General features: G+C 38.8%; 2 long non-coding RNA genes across 2 annotated transcripts in view; one reads left to right on the top strand and one right to left on the bottom strand.

The window, feature by feature from the left end:
* LOC131485420 (uncharacterized) overlaps positions 1-19,979 on the bottom strand; it is a 165,714-nt gene that overhangs the window by 132,321 nt on the left and 13,414 nt on the right. Inside the window, exon 2 of the long non-coding RNA XR_009248836.1 lies at positions 12,281-12,398. This is a non-coding gene — a long non-coding RNA (uncharacterized LOC131485420). The remainder of the gene's footprint in view (positions 1-12,280; positions 12,399-19,979) is intronic.
* On the top strand, positions 9,292-15,398 carry LOC131485421 (uncharacterized). Its single transcript, XR_009248837.1, has 4 exons — positions 9,292-9,668; positions 11,360-11,500; positions 12,760-12,910; positions 15,268-15,398. It is a non-coding gene; the product is annotated as an uncharacterized LOC131485421 (long non-coding RNA).

Raw genomic sequence — 19,979 nt, 5'->3', positions numbered from 1 at the left:
GAGCTGACACGAAACCAGGAGGGAGGCTGACAGGACAAGCAATGCTGGCCTTTTCCTCCCTTGGAAATCACAAGGCCCCTAAAACCAGAGGCCCGAGGCAGCTCTGATGCTGCAGCAGCTGTACAGGCTCATACCTACTTGACCAGCTTCCTCCCAGCATAAGACAGGATAAGCATTATCTCAGAATAACCATTGGTAGAACTAGAGTCCATCCTTCGGCAGCTGCTGTTCTCATTGACCCTCGATAAAAGCTGTGCCAGGGGAGTTGGGATCTGTGTTAGTTTTCTAGAGCTGCTGTAAAAAAGCACTACAAACAAGGTGGCTTCAAACAGCAGAGATATATTGCCTCACAGTTCCAAGAGGTTAGAAGGCCAAAACCAAGGTGTTGGCAGGATCATATTCCCTCTGAGACTCTAGGTAGAATTTTTCCTTGCCTCTTTCTAGCTACCAGTGATGGCTGCCAATCCTTGAATCCTTGGCATTCGTGAGCTTACAGCTGTATCGTGCTAATATCTACCTTCATCCTTCCATGGTATTCTCCCTGTGTCTCTGTCTTCATATGGTGCTTTCCTCTTTTTATAAAAATGCTGATTATACTTGGATTAGGGCCCATCTTGATAACTTCATCATCACCTGATTTCATCTACAAAGATCCTATTTCCAAATTAGGTTCCTCCCATTCACAGGTACCAGGAGTTAGAACTTCTACATCTGCTGGTGGGACACAATTCAACTTATAACAAGCTAGTATTACTATCCCCATTTGTTAGAGGAGGAAGCTTAGGCCCAGAAAAACCAAAGGAATTGTGTGATGTCACTATGGTGAATCAGTTGCCTAGTGACCCCAATTTTTTCCATGTCTCTCTGTATCTACATCTTTTGGTATTACCTTCCCACACTGACTCTGGACTTGGCCATGTGACTTGCTTCAGACAATGGGATAGAGCAAATATGATATAAGCAGAGGCTTAAAAAATGCTTTCACATTAGGACTTGTCACTCTTGCATACTCTCGGAGCTCTGTGGCCATCATGTGAATAAGCTCAAGCTAGCCTGCTAGATGATGAGTGACCATATGGAGAGGGACTCTAATCATCCCAGTGTCACCACTATAAATCAGCCAGCACCTGCCAGACCTCCAGCTGACCACAGATGCATAAGCAAACTCCACCAAGATCAGGCAAGTTCCACCCAAATCACTAGAACCCATACCTGACCCATACATAGATTCATGAATAATCATGAATAAATAGGGGTGGCTTGTTACACCAAAAAAATTAACTGATATAGTCACATAGATGGTAAATGGCAGAGCGGATTGTGGTAAGGTGGTGGGAGGGAACATGTAGTGAAGGAAGTGTGTTACTGAATCAATTAGCTATTGTTATGCAATAAGCTACCCCAAAACAAAGTGTCATAAAACAACAACCATTTGTTATCTCTTATTAGCCTGTGATTCGACTAGGAAGCTCTGCACCCTGGATCAGTCTTGACTGGTCTTGACAGGTATCAACTATCTTCTGCCAGGCTGGCTGTCAGCTGGCTGGTCGAGGGTGGCCTCAGTTGGGATGACTTGGCTGTGCTCCAAGTATCTTTCACATACCTCCAGCAGGCTAGCTCAGGCATGTCTTTTTGAGGGTGCAAGGGTCCAAGAGAGGAAGCAAAGATGCACATGCACTTTTCAGTAAGATGGTTGCTATCTCATTAATCGAACACATCTCATGGCCAGGCCCAGAATCAGTGTGGAAGGTCACTAACTATGCCGTGGATAAAGAGAGACATGGGAATCTGTCTATTAATGCAATCAGTATTCAATAACAAGTCAATAACCATGAAGCTGGACAGAGAAATGGGCTCTTGGAAGGAGAATAGCAAAATGCCTGTCATAAGAGGAATCAAGATATTTCAGAAATCTCAGAAAACAATGTGATAACTAGATAAAAGTGAGTTCATTCATAAGTACCTGCAATAAGTACTTGGGCAGAAGTCTATGGAGATCCTATCTACAGATGGCCCCAGCCTGGCCCAGAGTTCCTCCTACTATCTACCCAGCAACAACTCCACAGTATTTCCTGAGAAGAAAATTTCCTAGAAGGCACAAAGGCAGATCCAGGAGGAGCTAAGGTTTTCCAGAATACAGTCTTGGGCCTTGAATACCTTAGGATAGAGCTACAGATGAACATTGCATGGCGTCTGTGACTTTATAATCACTACCACCCCTTGACTGTGGACATACTGTTATTTCTATGTCTTAAATTATAGGGTAAGGGATACTCCTCTGAGGAAAAAAAAAAAACAGCAAATAATTCAAAAGTACATAAGATGAGAGAACTATGGTGTGGTTTCTACCTCATTTCTCAGGGGTAACCGTTGCTTTTAATTAGGACACATCCTTCTAGTCTTTTTCCTACACATACTTTTCTGCGTGTGACTTTCATGAATTATTGACCAAGACTGGGGGAATGAGGCCAACATTCTAGGCATCACTCTGACAGTCCAGAAAGCCAGGCTTTTCCTCTTTCTTGTCCAACCCTTGTGCCATCCTTCTCTAACCACAAAAATGCTCCCCCTGGAAATGAGTGCCAGTCTGCATGTTTATGAAGGATTAACACTGGAAAATGTAATGTAGAAATGTTGGGGCAGGGGAGAGGTAGAAGAAGATGAGAGAGAAACAAAAGAAAAAAAAATCAAGAAATATCAGCAGGAAAAAAAATGTTAAAATGGAAAAATCTGGAAAATGCTGTGGAGATCCTCTGGGCTGATATTTGATCTCAGGACCTAATGGAAGTACATCACATCCTGAATGAATATGGGTGATTAGCCTAGAGATTAGATACATCTTAATAATGAACAGGCCAAGAGGGGCCTCACATATCCCATTTAATGTTTACCATTTTTAGTGTTATTAATGGACCATTTCAGTTACAGAAGTCCCACTTCTACCAGAACCTTCTACTTGAAAAGCATATGTCAGTTTGCATTGGATTTGGATGTAGATACGTGTGACAGAAAATGTAAAACAACAGTGCCTTAAGGAAGATAAAAGTTGTATCCCCCTCACATAAGACGAATATAGATTTAGATGTCTGGGGCAGATTTGGCACTCTGTGATGCCGAAGACCCAAGTTCCTTTATCTTGTTGATCTATTATCCTTTTAACATGGCCTCCACCTCATGGTCCAACATAGCTCCTAAAATTCCAGCCATCAACTTTGCATTCCAGCCTGCACAGTTGGAGGAAGGCAGTGAAGAAGGGTTGAGACTGTTTCTTTAAGGAAACTTCACACAACACTTCCTTTTATACTGCATTGGCCAAAATGTAGTCTCATGACCATGGCTAGCTGCAAGGAAAGCTGAGAAATATAGTGTTTGTTCTCTAGGGAAGGATCTGTGCCCAGCTAAAAATAAGGTGTTTTATCACTAAGTATGAAAGGCAGAGGGATATGGAGGAGCAAATAGTAATCTCAGACATATAAAGTCATCAAAAAATTTCCCCCTGAACCTTATTGAGAAACTGAGTACATAAACACGGATGATGTTTGGGCACCTCAAACTCATTTTAAATATACAGTTTGCTTTTTTTTTTTTCCAAAGGAGGATAGAAGGAACATTGTCCAAGTTAAAGAAGGCAGAAGATTGAAAATCATCGCAGTCCACTTGGTTTCCACAACCCCAGAGGTCATCCCAGCCCAAAGTCTTTCCCATAGAACAGTGGGCAATGATCTCAATTATTCTCTAGAGAGTTTGTGGCTATGAAGTTGGTAGCTTTTTCCTTACCTTCAAGGAGGAATACTACCTTTAATTACCCTTCAACAGGGGAGGGGGGAAGTTGAGTCTATTCCTTGGGCATAGAGCCTCACCTGTGACCAGTCTTCCCCAGGCTCTACAAGGAGCGGGAAAAAGAAAGCCTGTTTTGTACTGAGCAAAACAGGCTGAGAGTGCTCTTGAATGTTTGGTGGAGTGCACAGAAAGACACGGGGAAGAGGACAGAAAGCTGAGGGTGAGAACGCCTTTGCATACTCTTATCATTTGGAAGGCACCGGAGAGAAAGATGCCTTGCACTTACAGCCAAGTTCTCTCTCTCAGCTTTCATTTTCCTAATATATAAAATAGGGACAATGAAATCAGCCTCATAAGCTTATTAGAAAGGTTATTTGGGAAATACTTGCCAAAATTCCTGACAAACACCTCCACTTAATATGTTTAAGTTCCTTTCTCTTCTTCCTTTTGGAATAATATAATCTGATTAGTAAGGATAATTTTCTTTTTTTTTTTTTTAACGTTTATTTATTTTTGAGACAGAGAGAGACAGAGCATGAACGGGGGAGGGGCAGAGAGAGAGGGAGACACAGAATCGGAAACAGGCTCCAGGCTCTGAGCCATCAACCCAGAGCCTGACGCGGGGCTCGAACTCACGGACCGCGAGATCGTGACCTGAGCCGAAGTCGGACGCTTAACTGACTGAGCCACCCAGGCGCCCCATTAGTAAGGATATTTTTCTACAAGATAAATTTGGCAAACGGTCTAGAGCTATAATATGGTAGCCACTAGCCATTTGTGGCTATTAAGCACTTGAAATGTGTCTACTATAATTAGAAACTGAATTCTTTATTTTATTTCATTTTAATTTATTTAAGCTTACATTTAAAATCTGATACTTGATTCAAGTATTGGAAAATGCTTATGCATATTTGGAACAACTTGGGCATGTGAATTCCTTTGTCGACCACAAAGTATGAAATTGAAATACACATCAAGGATTTCCTGTGAGAATTTAACACTTGAATTAAGATATGCTGTGTCAAATACTTAGCATATTTTAAAGACTTACTACAAAAAAAGAGAGAATGTAAACTATTTCATTAATAATTTTTACATTAGTAATTTTTATATTTATATTGATTACAAGTTTAAATGATATTTGGATATGTTGGGTAAACAGAATACATTATAATTTTTTTTATCTGTCTCTTTTTACTTCTTTAATGTAGTGACTAGAAAATTTAAAACTGGGGCACGTGGGTGACTCAGTCAGTTAAGCGTTCGACTTTGACTCAGGTCATGTTCTCACGGTTCCTGAGTTCAAGCCCCGCGTCAGGCTCTGTGTTGACATCTCATAGCCGGGAGCCTGCTTCAGCTTCTGTGTCTCCCTCTCTCTCTCTCTGGCCCTCCCCCACTTGTGCTTGCTCTCTCTCAAAAATAAATAAACTTAAAAAAGAGTTTAGGAGCACCTGGGTGGCTCATTCGGTTAAGTGTCTGACTTCAGCTCAGGTGATGATCTCACAGTTCGTGAGTTCAAGCCCTGCAATGGGCTCTGTGCTGACAGCTTGGAGTCTGGAGCCTACTTTGGATTCTCTCTCTCTTCCTCCCCCACTCACACTCTGTCTGTCTCTCAAAAACGAAAAAAAGATTTTTTTTTAATTTTTAAAAAGAGTTTAAGAAAAAAATTTAAAACTGCATAAATGACTTGCATTATATTTCTATTGGATAGTGCGTGGCAGAGGAAAGCAAATAATTAGATTGAGTTTTCCTACCAGAGTGGCTGGTGATCTTGGCCTTGGTCAGATATTTCATTAATTGAGCATCTATTCTGAGCTAGGGACAATGGAGCAACTGAATCATAAATGAGCATATAAACAAACACTGTAAATAATATAATTACAAATAATTCTCTTGAGTACAAGGAAAAACATATATTCAGTAATGAATGAGGCCAAGAGATTGGGGTAGTTTCCTTAAATGAGAAAGCAGGCAGAGGAGGCTTCCAAGAGGAGGGACATTTGAGTTAAGATTTGAAGAGTAAATACGAACTAGAAGTGCAACAATCTTGATGAGTGGAACATTTTATAGGAATATTAAATGGTTGTACTCAATGTCACACAGTCACTCAAGAGTCAGACTGGGATTATACACTCACATTTGTCAGCCCCCAGAGTCTGTGATCTTAACCATTTGTGAGAAATGATGCTTTTCCCTCTGGTGATAATATGGCTCTAGTCTTCTAAAGGGGCAAAATTATTGCCACTGACTCACTGCCCTTTTCCTGACTTATTGTATAGAACCTATCTCATTATGTTATGAATGTGGCATTCCCCAGTTAGGTTCCTAAGGGCGGGAATCCATAGACATAGACATGTGATGTCTTGGAGGAAAGCATCCTTTTCTACTCTTTTTAGTATTTTGATCTTCTCTGACAAGGGTAAATTACAAAGATTGCAGAAATGGTGGAAATTATTTCTGAGGAAAGGAGTTAAACAGGTGTTTCTTTCTAAAGCTATGACTTAATGGGGTCAGGCTAACAAGCTTGAGGAAATAGAAATGACCTAGTGGGAAAACAAAGGTAATTCTGAGAGAAGGACAGAGTGGATTTTGGAGCAGGGGAACAACCAGCTCTATAGTCCCATGGGGAGTTATTAGACCTGGAAGAGCAGCCATCACTTGAGGCTTTTATAGACTGAAAAATTGATGCAATCTGCTGCATTGGGTTACAGAATTTATACGCAAAACTGATGAGGAGCACCACCTTTTTCTCAGACTTTGAGTCTCCAGGCTTTCTTTTGAACTTCCAGAGAGTGCTGTGAAACTACAAATGTATGGCATGGAACCATTTACACTACAGATCTTGCTTGATGTTTTTTTAATGCCGTGGCTAAAAACCCAGAAATCTGGTTAGGCTTTGCTTTACTTCACAAAAGAAAAGGACTAAAGAAAATCTTTATAGGTACAAAAACAAATATGGAGGAAGATGACCCCAGTGCTGTGTGCAAAAGCATGGAGGAGGATATTGAGATTCATAAGTTTGGGGAAAGATCAACATAGCTGTGTCAAAAGAATAATTCAAGTTAAAAAAAACCCTCATTTTTGTGTAATAAAAGAAATTCTATATCTAGCTTTGATCTCTCCCCTGGCCCCAGGCTTATAGATCCAATTGCCCACTTGGTATACAACCACCAATAGAAAAAAAATCTCATGGTCATCCCAAATGGAACATGGCAAAAATAGAACTTTTGGGTTCTATATGTAGTTTTTTTCTCACCTAGGGAAATTAGCACTATTTAATTGCTTAAGCCATACCCTCCAATATCCATTCTGTCATCAAATCTAGTTAATTCTACTTCCAAAATGTATTTAGAAGTTCTTTACTTTTTTCCATCTCTAAAATCATTCCCCTTTAGTCCAAGCTGCCATCATTCCGTATGGCAGCAAGAGCCTTTGAGCAGGTGTCTTGGCTTTTATTCTTGCTTCCCAATTTGTTGTTCAGGTGACAATCACAAGCCAACCTAGATCCAAGGTAACATGGACCATTAAGCAATCAGTGAAAGGAGTGTCAAAGAATTTGTGGCCATTATTTTTTAACTGCCACACTGACTCTTACAGAAATTGGTACCCCTTGTAAAGTACTTCCTTTGGCATTTCCACTGCTTCTGGTCACAGGCCTTGCCCAATATGAAAAAAAGTCCACACCAATGGCATCTTTCCACAAAGTCAGTTTTTTTTTTTGCATGGTTTACCTACCTACAAGAACTCAGCAAGCCTATCTGTTTAGACTTTGAGGTGGTTAATTCTGAGTAGCCCTTTACCTCTGTGTTATTAACTCTTCAGTTAGTCTTTGGCAAATTATTTAGTCTCTGTAGGTCTCCGTTTCCTCATGAATTAAGGGTCCTTATATCTCATCATCTCTAAGTGCTTTGCAATTCAGCCAACAAAATTAGAGTTTAGTCACTGACCATGCTCACAGACTATGGATATGTAGCTAATTGTAAGTTTTTAGTTGCACTAATTATAAGAGATCATTTCATCTTTTGATCATGGAACATGATGCAAGTCTTCTGAGGATTTGGGCTGTCTTGCCATCCTTCCTCCGTAGCATCCCTAAATCATTCAAACCAACTCTAGATAGTATGATGATTTCTACAGGCAATTTTATAAAAACTACTTTCTCTTTTTGCCCCAGCCAATTTGTCCCCATTCCAGTTTTCCCAGCAAGCCCCTGTCTGATTTGGCCTTTTTTTTTTCCCTGCAGTCTTTTCTTTCTAACTGCTCTAAGTTTTTTCTTCAGTTGTCTTATTCAGAAGAGGCTTCTTTTTGTTACCATAAATTCATAACAAAAAATATTTTCTCCTCTATTTGTATTTGTTTTGCTCTTGTATTAAAAGTACAATGCATGTTGAAACAGAGAACTAACTTACTTTTACATTTGGGGGTTCTTTTAAGCCAGGGTAAAAGACAAAATATTTTTTTTGCAGCATTATTCAGATGAAAGTTTTTAAAATCTATTGTGATTGAATTACATATAAGGAGAAAATATTTATTTTCTTTATCCTCAAGCCTCTTTTTCTAAATTTTGGTTCTGAAATATACATGAATATATCACATATACGTAAATAAATGTAACAAAAGTGAGTTCCTATGAAAAGACATTTAGTATGTTTAGTCAAACTAAATAGCTATCAGGTTCAAGAGGGTTTGAGGTAGCTTAAAAAAACTTTTTATTGCAGTATAACTTATACATGGAAGATTACACAAATAATAAGTGTATGATTTGAGGAACTTTTCACAAACTAAAAACATCCATGTAACCAGCCAAAGGATAGACTTTTATCTTGCTAAAGGATTCTCAGTGGTGGGCTCTTGAGAAACTCCTGTATAATTGTCCTACATTGTTATTAACTTTATGTAAGCATGAGGCTATTCCCTCCAACTAAATTATACATTCAACATGGTTTCTACAGTGGGACCATAGTTTATACCTCATTTTTTCTACCACAGAGCTAGCTAAATGCCCTGAACTGAGGACACCTTCAATAAATGAACATGAGCTATATTCAGACTCAGTTTATTAAACATTAATACAAACCAATTTCTTCTTTATATGCTTCTATTTCCTACTTCACCTTCTAGATCACTGACCTTCTGAGTCTTTTTGCTGGCCCCAACCTCATCGGCCAAATGGAATTTCTTGAGACTCTTCTTCATCTATTCTTTCACTCTGAACTCAACTGTTTCCACGTTTTTAACTAATATCTATGTGCTGAAGACTCTCAAATTATAACCTATAATATAGTCAATTAATGGCAGTGATGGCCCAGTTAGTAGCCTCTTGGAAGCCCTACCCCTTTGCAATGTGACTTTGCAACTGCTCCCATCATGAGGTAGAGTCTTTTTTTCCACCCACTGAATTGGGCTGGCCTTGTATCTCTCCTTGGTAAATAGAATACTGGGGAAGTGATGGTATACCAATTGTGAGTTTAAGTCTCTTCTTTTTTTTTTATTCTTTATATATGTTTGAGAGAGAGACAGAGAAACAGAACGTGAGTGATGGAGGAACAGAAAGAGAGGGAGACACAGAATCCAAGCAGGCTCCAGCACAGAGCCCAATGCAGGGCTTGAACCCACGAATGGTGAGATCATGACCTGAACTGAAGTTGGATGCTTAACTGACTGAGCCAGCCAGGTGCCCCTAAGGCTTTTCTTACTCTTGGAACCTTCTCTCTGTTATATGAGTAAGCCCAAGGCAGCCCATTAAAGAGTGAAAAACCATGGAGATCATTACACCAACTGACAATCAACCAACCCCTAGAAGCAAACCACCTAGCCAACTTGCAGCTGACCACCAATCCATTAGGGAACCCAAGTGAGACCAAATAAGACTCACAGCTTAACCCAGGGTAAGTTGCCAACCTGAAGAAATAGTTATTGTTTAAGCTGCTGACTTTTGGAGTGGTTTGTTACACAGCATTAGCTGATATACCAGTTTAGACTTATATATAGACATACATTCAACTACCAGCCTGGCATCTCCATATAAATGGTCCACAGCCATCTTAAAAAAAAAAAAAATCTACACTATACTGTTGATTTTTACCCCCACATACAAAACCTCCCTTTTTCAATCTTTTCCTCTTGGAAAGTAGCTCCACTATATATCCAGATATTCAAACACAAAATCTGAAAGCTATCTTTAATTCTTCCTTTCCCTTACCTCTCACACTCAATACATCAGCAAATCTTGTTGACTCTACTTTCTAAATTTGTCTTGAATCTACACTTCTTTCCAGCACCTCTAACATCACTTCTCCCTGTCTAAGCCTCTTCTGTCTCTTGCTTATAGCGATACAGTAAGCTCCTATCTGATCTTCACCACTCTACTGCTAAACTTCTCCAACCCCTTTTCACACAAAAGTTAATTTTGGCTTTAAAAATTCTACAAGATCATGTCACTAACCTGCTTAAAACTCTTCAAAGACTTCCCATCATGATTAAAATCAAATCCAAATTTCTTATCATGGCCTGTAAAATCCTACATGACCAAGCCCCTGTCATTCTCTCCAATCTCACCTCCTGCCCCTCTCCCTTTAACTCACCATATCCCAGTCCATTGGCCTTCTTGCTTCTCCCTGAACAACCAAATCCCTCACATCTCAAGACTGCCATTCTTGCTGTTCTGCCTGCTACAAACCTCTTCCCTTGCTTTTTGTTCTTAATCTGGTAGGATCTATTACATCCTTCTCAGGTTAAATCTCACCACCTCCTGGAGGTCTTCTGTGGACACTCTCAAGTGGTATTCCTGCTCCACTCATTTTCCTCCATCAGCCCATCCTGTCCAACTCATTGAAATTGTTACAATTTCTTATTCTTTGTATATTTACTTAACAATTCCTTTCTTTTTTCTTTTTTCTCTTTTCTTTTCTTATTTTTTTGCCTGTCTTTTCTACCAGATCAGAAGTTGCTTGAGGGCAGGAGACTGTGGTTACTTTGTTCATTTAATATCATCAATGCTTACCACAATTTCTCTCCCACACTAAGCACTCAGGAAATACTAGGTGAATAAATGAATTTAATACAATCCCTTCAATAACAATGTCAGATAGATTTTTATTACCCCAATTTTGTAAATGAGAAACTTGAGGATAAATATTATCTGTATAATTATTTTTCAGAGCAGATAAAGGGATGGAAACATGATAACGAGGCTAATTTGTTTTAAAAAAATACAGTAGGGGACTGGAACAAAATTAACCTACTGGGAACATTTACAAGGCCTAATCCTTAATCCCTCAATCCAGTGACTTGATTACCAAGCAAGTGTGCACTTGTTGGGAGGGAGTGTTGTAAAGAGATATGAAAAACAACATGCCCCAACTCACAACTGGTTGTTTCCCACCCTTGGACTGTGGTTGCAGCTCTCAGAGTCATGTCCTCATGGAAATAAATCCAGATGTAGGAAGAAAGGGTCATAAAATAATGGTTTTTCCTTAGCACCTCCTTCTTAGCAAAGAGCAAAATATTTCCCAAAAGCCTGCAGCAAATTTTTAGTTATATTTCATTGGCCATAATTTGGTTCTACTCCTACTTCTAGACAAATCATTTGCTAAGGAGACCACAACTGCCACGTCTGGTCTGCATTCATCACCATTCATCACCTGGACTAGGCTTGTTGCCACACAAATGTATCAAGATTTGGTATCTGTGATAGAAGGGGAGAAAAGAAATTGATCATGTAAGCAACAGCATCTGTCACAGCAATTCAATTATCCTGTGTTATTTTGTCCCATTTTATCCTAGAAATTATAGGTGCTATAGATTTAGTCCATGGGCTAGGAAACTCAGAGTTCAATCTCATGACATTGAAGGTCAGCAAGGTTACAGCCTATTTTTCTCAGAAATTGATGAACCCATATGTTGTACTCAAAGAATTTCAACCTCTCACCTCTTGACAATGGATAAATTCAAATACCAGGCATAGTGAAACAAACAAACAAAAAAAAATGAAATCATAAGGCACTTTTCTGATGATAAACCTAAAATTGTCCTGATAAATAAATCTAGCCATGTTTTTAAATTCAGCACTTTATGCAAATATCAAAATACATCCCTTTTGACAAATCTCTATGTTCCTTTCCTCATAGAGACAACTTTCATTTTCCATAAAATTCCACCTGTTTACGTTTCATGCAGTCATACAAAAATGCTGAACAGTACGTATAGACTAATAGAGGCAAGTTTGGCCTGGTGGAACCAGCCTTTGCCTGAGAATTGGATACTAGTCTTGCTATATCCCAAAACTGGCTGTATGAACTTGGGCAAGTTGCTTCATTTCTTCTTCTGTGAAATAAAGAGATTAAATAGACTGAGAGCTTTCTAGGTTCTAAAATTCTGTGATTATATCTGATATCCAAGTTAAAGCCAAATGGACAATGTATTGGTAAGGACAATTGATATTATAACAAAAAATGCCCGAAATTATAGTGGCTTAACACCATAAAAGCTTATTTCTTACATAATGCTCCAATTAGATTCATGAGGTGTTCTTGGTGTCTCCTCCTAGCAGTCTTTCAAGCACTCAGCTTCATTCATTTTATGGTGCTAGTGTCCCCTGCATTTGGCTTCCATGGTTTCTATAAGAGAGAACATGAATAATAAAACAGGAGGTTTTATAGCAGACATGTCAGTCTTGGAAGATGCATTGTCCAGAATCTTGTGGCCAGAATGCATGGCCCCAGACGAAATAAAAGTGAGGTTGGATAATGTAATCTGTGAGACTATAAAGAAGGAACAGGATTGAATAATACTGAGCCAGTGTCAGCCATAAACATTTTTGGATATATTTCTTTCTTTGAATTCTAAGTAACTAAGGGAAATAATAATCTCACTTTGAATATTCCTATTGTGTCACTGCTTATCCTGTGTTCCCTAGTACCTCATACTACCACTATGTTTTATCATGAATTAACTCTTTACATGTCTATGTCTTACTAGTTGCTGGGAGCTCCCTGAAAGAGGGACCTTGTGTAACTCCCCTCTATACCCTCAGCGCTCAGCACAGTGGATGGCACCTACTAAGGATTAGAGATCCTGAACAAATCAGAAAAGAGGATATATTCCCAACTGCTTTGTCTTGATGTTGGTGGTCAGTGCTCATTCCCAAATATCTATATTGAGGAGGCATGATCTATATGGTTTGATTTTTGTGTCTGTATGGGGGGAGGATAATGGTAAAATTATGTTTGTTTAATGCTTTAGAAAAGTTTTAAGAAACAGCATTTATCATTTCACAGAATGATGGGGAAGGTTTATTAAATGGAGGTGAAGGAGGTAAAACTGTCAACTTTGAACCCCACTGGTGTGGCAGAAGGATGGTAGTGAGAGTAGGTAAAGAGATGATTGTGTGTTTGTGAAGCTCAGATCTTTTTCAGCACAAGCGGACTGAGCCCATGGCCTTAACAGGAGAAGATATTAAGGCCACCACAATGACTGGCATTATAGTTCTGCTCTAGAACAATCGCTGACATTCCCTCCACCCATCCCATGGTCCAACACTGACACCCAGGATGGCCTAACCCCGAGTCCACTCCCAAAGAAATGATTCTGCAGGTTGATAGAATCTCGAGATGCCCATATCCCAGAATTAGAAACTATCCCTGTGGCAGTCTCAGGTTTTCAGCATACAGACCAGAGATGCACACATGAGTTTCTTTTGTTTCAAGTTAAGGATGCATTTTCATGTTTTTTTAAAATTCAACAATAATAAACATTTGTTGAAAGCCCAACTTCTAGAAATGTACTACTCAATACAGCAGTCACTAGCCACATGTGGCTATTAACATTCAAATTTAAATTAATTAAAATTAAACAAAATTCAAAATGCAGTTCCTCAGTCACACTAACCACGTATCAAGTGTTAAATAGCTACATGTGGCTAGTGGCTACCCCAACTGAACAATGCAGCTATAGAATATTTTCTGGCATCACAGAAAATTCTACTGGACAGAACTGTTCTAGAAACTGCTTCCATATAGTGTGTCCAGTTTTCTGGATCAAGTTATCTCAAGCCTATATGGTAGAAGATACGATAAACTCTTTTTAGGATATCAAAAGAGGACCTGTGTTTTGCTAAAATTTAGATATATACATGCAGTTTCTTAAAATAAATTTACATATTTGAAGGGTCAGTCCACCTTGGAAAGCTAAATTTCTCATCTCTAATATGAATGAAGTTTTAACTGCCTGGAACTCAGCCATCATTATAGATTAGAGGTTGAATAAAACAACAGATCTAATATCTCCTGACATGTTCCAAAAAGAGAGACAGAGAGAGAGAGAGAACAAGCAATGTGAGACCCTTTTCAGATAACAGTAGAAGCAAGAATGAACTGAAAAGGAACCTTGCCTACCTTTTGGGTATTATCTCCAAACACGTATCATTTGAAAAATAAAATTCTATTTTAAAATATTCAAAGCACTGAAACATTTGTACTCCTCATACATGTTAACCTCTAAGCTGTATAATAAGATATGGCATCATTTTTTTCCCCAAGAGAAGTTAATTTACCCAAAAGAAAAGTAAATTGGCCAGGAACCTATTTTGTTATTGGTCCAGGAGAGGCAAGAATCCTACCTAATCATCAGAGAGGCCATCTGGGCTAGTTATTAGAGATGTTCATAAAAATTTCAGCTCTATTTCTCCAGGAATATGGGAGATCCACTTCACCACTCCCTAAAGTAAGAGAGGCCAGATAACTTGTTTGCGTGGTTAAACATGAGCAGGAGTGATGTATGTCTCTTCCAGCGTTAGCATTTAAGTTCCTGTGCTTGGCCGATTCCTCCTTTCTCCTCATGATGACAATCATGGAAGCCCACACGGGAGTTTCCACTCATGGAAATTCATTACTGATTATGATGAAGAAAGGCCCTGCTAATTTGTATCAGACAAACAGCAAGTAAAAGAACCAACTTTTATTATATTAAGCCATTATGAATATGAAGGTGTTTGTTACTGAAGTACAATCTAGCCTGTTGTGACCAATATCATCCAAATTCAGGTCATATGGCTCAAAATGGAAACAATGAGTTCTGAGCCCTTTGTTTTTGTGAATAAAAATTAAAAAGCCATATATATGCAGATCAAGAGTTAGACAGAGGCAAGGGATCAAATTTGACAAAGTCAGTACTAGCCTGGATTTCCTATAGGCATTAAACATAGGAAGACAAAATAGCTGGTTCATGTGAGCATAAATGGTATGTAGAGATTTATTTAAGCTCTGCTGTGAGTCGGGGCCTCTTTTTTTTTGCATGGTTGAACTAAAAAAATGCTATATAGGCTATGTATATCTATGATGCTTTTCCTACAAGAGGCTTAAAATTTTCATTCCCTTCTTTCTAGATATGCTGCTAAGATCTTTTTTTTCCCCTTTAAGAAAAAATAAACCATTAAGATTAACATCCAGCTTGCTGAGTCATTTGTTTTCTACTTGATGTTAACTACAGGGATCTGAAGGCAGCAAGGAGAAAGAAAGAGACACAGAGACAGAGATGAAGACATGGAGAGAGAGAGGAATTTAGGGAGAGAAGGAGAAAGATTGATTCTAGAAAGAAAGAAAAATCTGTTAAGTCAAATGGAAAAGCAAAATTAAAATTTGAAAGATTTGGCTATGACATCAGTTTTCTTACTCTGTAGTGGAAGCCCTTTATACAATATTTTAATGAAAACTGTGATGTGATTAAGGTTTGAATTGGATTTTCAGAGTGGAAAAGGGCAAGGTCATTAGAATGGGAAAAACCTAATGTTTTTAGCACAGTGCCTCCACTATTAGCTGTCTGACTAACAGAAGTCAGCTAACTTTTCTGAGTCATGATTTCTTTGTCTATAAAAAGAGAATAAAAAAACTTAGCATATATGTTGGTCGGAAAGATAGAATGCTATAAAATACAGTAAAGGACATTGGAAAGTGGATGACACCAAGCAGAGATCACTGTTTCTTTCTCTCTTTGGACTCTCACATTATCTCTTCTTTATTCTACCAGAAAGTTTCTTTCTCTATAAGGCTTTTTGAATACCAGCTTTAGAAGGGCAAACGTAGTTCTAATTCTGCCGCTTACTGGAATACTGTGTTAAGTTTTTCACATTCCTGGGGCACCTGGGTAGCTCAGTCAGTTAAGCATTCAACTCTTGATTTCAGCTCAGGTAATGATCTCACAGTTCATGGGATGAAGCCCTGTGTGGGGTTCTGTGCTGGGTTCTCTCTCTCTCTCTTTCTCTCTCTCATAATAAATTAAAAAATTGTTTTAAAGTTTTTCACATTCCTTATTTAATATTCACATAATTCTCTGTAAGTTTTTCCCCCTTTTACAAAGGAAGAGGCTTATAGAGAGTTAGAAATTTGCCCAAGTTCACATAGATAGCCTTTCAGTAATCTAATGCCACAATAATGCAGTCTTGCAAAATTCCTCAAATTCAGGGGCTCATAAACAGCCGTTTGGTATGCTTGTCAACCTGTGGATCAACTGGGAAGTTCTGCTCATCTGAATTGCCTCAACAGGGTCCACTCATGCAACTGCAGTCATTTGGGGTTTGGCAAGTCTCTCTAGTCTATGACCAAAGAACAATAAGTGAGCAGCAGGAAATGGAGTAATCTCTGACTTCTTCATTAAATGAAATGCTGACCATGAGCCAGCAAACTAACCTTCCTTGGACCCTAAGCCAGGGACTTCTTTTGGTCCAATGCCTTAAATCTGTACAGACCTGGAGTAGGGAAATGATGAAGCCAATGATTCTGACAGAAAGGATGCCTCAATCTCCATTTAGTCCCTGAGAGAGATGACTGACAGCAGGACAGAGCCTAGTAAGGGCATATAAAAAGCTTCCAACCCCTAGAAGGGACTAGAAGGGAAGGATTTCAAGGGAAGGGCAATCAAGCTTGGGAATACACCACAGCTAGAGATGATTGGAGTTGATGCTTCAACACAGTGCCACACCAAAATGTGGTCCATGAACCAGCAGCATCAGCATCACTTGGGAGTTTGTTAGAAGTGTGGACTCTTGGGACTCCACCCTAGACCTCCTGAGTCAGAATCTCAGAAGCACTTTTTTAGGAAGAATCAAAATAGACTCATATCATTGAAATAGCATCTGTAGCCAGATTTTCACTAGTAGGTGAATTAACCCTTCAAGTCCCAGCACCTTGCTGAGCCTCTGACGTCCCAGCCAAGCTTTTAATACCTTCAGTTGCTCAACTGGCCCCACTCTCTAGAATGAACATCTATTATTTTTGCTTGCTTAGCATCCATTCCCCTTCCTGTTGACCTCACTCAGAGACCATTCTACTCCTCAACTCCCAGTCCATGTCTTTTGGATGGGATTTATCATGGGAATGGACATGTGACCCAGGGTACCGAATTAGAGCACAACACCCTTCCAGTCACAGTGACTGGTTCTGGAAGAAGCACATAACCCAGGACTAGCCAATGAAAAGAATAGTCAGGGATATTTGTTGGAACTATTAGAAAAGCAGCATGCTCTTTTCTGCTATTGAGCACAGCTAGTGGAGTCTATCTGAAAATGAAGTCAACACACAGATGTTAAGAGATTAATTTTTGATGACATTGTTTGAGCACCTGAATCTAGCTTTGCTTGAAGCCAGACCTAACGCTAGAGGTTTTAATTGTGTCAATACGTTGCCTTTTTTGCCTAAGTTATTGAAATTTGGATTTCTATAACTTGCGAGAAACATATTCCTGAATATACAAAGCCACCCCATGTTCTAAGCTTGCTGACCCCACACAAGTCCTCACTCAGTTCTCAGCTTCCACTCTCTCTTCTATTCCTCATCACTCATGACATGGTCATTTTCCAAACTCCAAATTTCAAAATTGTTTGTAATTGTACTTGTTTCCATGGTCACAAGCCAAATGGAGTTTCATAAGATAATATTGGTCATGACCCCCAGAGATTTGGGTGGACATTATTTTTCCCAAGTATAACATAGACCTGAAGTTTTGGGTTCTATCAAAACCTCATTATTCAAAATGTGGACCAGGAGCATCAGCATCATCTAGGAGCTTGTTAGAGATGCAGAATTTCAGGCACCACCATGGATCTGCTGAATCATAATTTTCATCTTAACAAATCCCCAGTAATTCATGTACTCAAGTGGCAAAAGTTACTGTCTGGGAGTTAGAAGACTGGTCCTATCTTCCTCTGTCTCAGTATTTTTTTACCTGTGAAATGAACAGACCGGGCTATTTCAGAAACTTACTCCAACCTGGACTTTCTATGATACTCATGTTTTTCAGTCCTTGACTCAGACTGTGACAGCCTAGCATGCAAATTAATAGAAACGGCAGGGGGTGGGAGTCAGAAAAATAAAAGAATGCTTCTATCAGTCAGAAAGCAATTGGTTGGACCGTTTGTGTAAAATGATATCAACCTCCAAGTAGAAATATATTCTATTTTAAAAATGAGAAAACAAGCCCAGAGAGGTAAACCGGTTTTCAAAAACCACATAGCACAGATACAGCAGAGCAGAAATGGGAAGCTACAGTATTGCTGAGAAGGTACAAAAGAACAGGGGTTAGTGTTTGCACATGGTTGTTCTGGTGCTGGGCTGCCTAGGCACTTATTACAGGGTCCTTGGGAAGATACTTAACTGTTCCGTGTCTTGGTGTATTCATTTGTCCAATGGACATTATAATAGTACAAACTTCATGATATTGTAGGGAATTAAATCTGTAAAGTGTTTAAACTATGCCAGCAATATATAACATTTGATATATGTTTGTTAAAGAAATAAAAATAAATCTTGATCCCAGTCTAGAATGATTTCCATAGTATACTGCAGCTCTCCCATGCCAGAAATATCCTCTCTTTCCCCACAAGATTTCTATAACCACCAGGCAATGTGTCTGAAACCCTACCTTAGTTCTTTTTAAAATTACTTTAGTATTTTTTAGCTTGGTGAACATGAATTAATTTAACACGAATTTAATATTAATTAGTTAATAAATGGTGATCCATTTTTAATAGAAACTACCAAGGCAGCAGGTTAGCTCTGCTAAGGTCTTAAAAGGAAAAAGGGATTTAATTAAAAGATTGAGTGAATAGAATGAAACAAAAAAGAAAATAAACAAGGTAACTCCTATTCACCAATTTATCAATGGCTTACCCACAGCAATAGTTTGAAATACTGGATACATTTGGGAGGCTTTAAAAACATTATCAATGTCCAGGGCTACTTCAACCTAATTAAATTAGAATTTCTGGAAATGGTACACAAGCATGAGTGTTTTTAAAAAGCTCCCTCTAGGGGCGCCTGGGTGGCTCAGTCAGTTGGGCGTCTGACTTCGGCTCAGGTCACGATCTCAAGGTTCGTGAGTTCAAGCCCCGCGTCAGACTCTGGGCTGATGGCTCAGAGCCTGGAGCCTGCTTCCGATTCTGTGTCTCCTTCTCTCTCTGCCCCTCCCCCATTCATGCTCTGTCTCTCTCTGTCTCAAAAATAAATAAACATTAAAAGAAAATTTAAAAAAATAAAATAAAATAATAAAAATAAAAAGCTCCCTCTAGTAGGCTGAATGATGTCTCCCAATGATACCAGGTTCTAATTTCTGGAACCTATAAACATTATTTCATTTAGAAAAAGTGTCTTGCAGATGTGATTAAGTTAGGGAGCTTGAGATGAGATTATCCTAGGTTTTCTGGGGTAAGGCTTAAATGAAATCAGGCTTCATGTACCCTTATGAAAGGGAGAGATTTGGACATATGAGCACAGAAGAGAAGGCGATATGCATTTAAGAAAATTGTGTATTCTGTTGTTGGGTGGAATGTTATATAGATGTCTGTTAGGTCTAGTGTGTTTTAGTGTTGTTCAAGTCTTTGAATGTTATTGATCTTCTATTAAGGTCTTCTATATACATTGAAAACGGAGTGTTGAAGTCTCCAACTATTATTGTTGGAAGTATCTATTTTTCCCTTCAGTATATTTGTGGTTTTGCTGTGATGTATATATTATTATGTCTTCTTGAGCAATTGACACTTTTATTATTATAAAATATGCTTCTTTGTCTCTAGTAATAATTTGTGTCTGAAGACCTATTTTATCTGTTATTAGTATGGTCAGTCCGGTTCTCTTATATTTGTTTGCATATCTTTTTATGTCTTTTTTACTTTCAATCTATTTGTATCTTTGACTATAAACTGGGTCTCT

The sequence above is a fragment of the Neofelis nebulosa genome, chromosome 9 (assembly GCF_028018385.1).
Source record: "Neofelis nebulosa isolate mNeoNeb1 chromosome 9, mNeoNeb1.pri, whole genome shotgun sequence".
NCBI lineage: Eukaryota > Metazoa > Chordata > Mammalia > Carnivora > Felidae > Neofelis > Neofelis nebulosa.
Note: the sequence above shows the minus strand (reverse complement) of the source record. Positions and strands in the feature narration are given on the sequence as shown.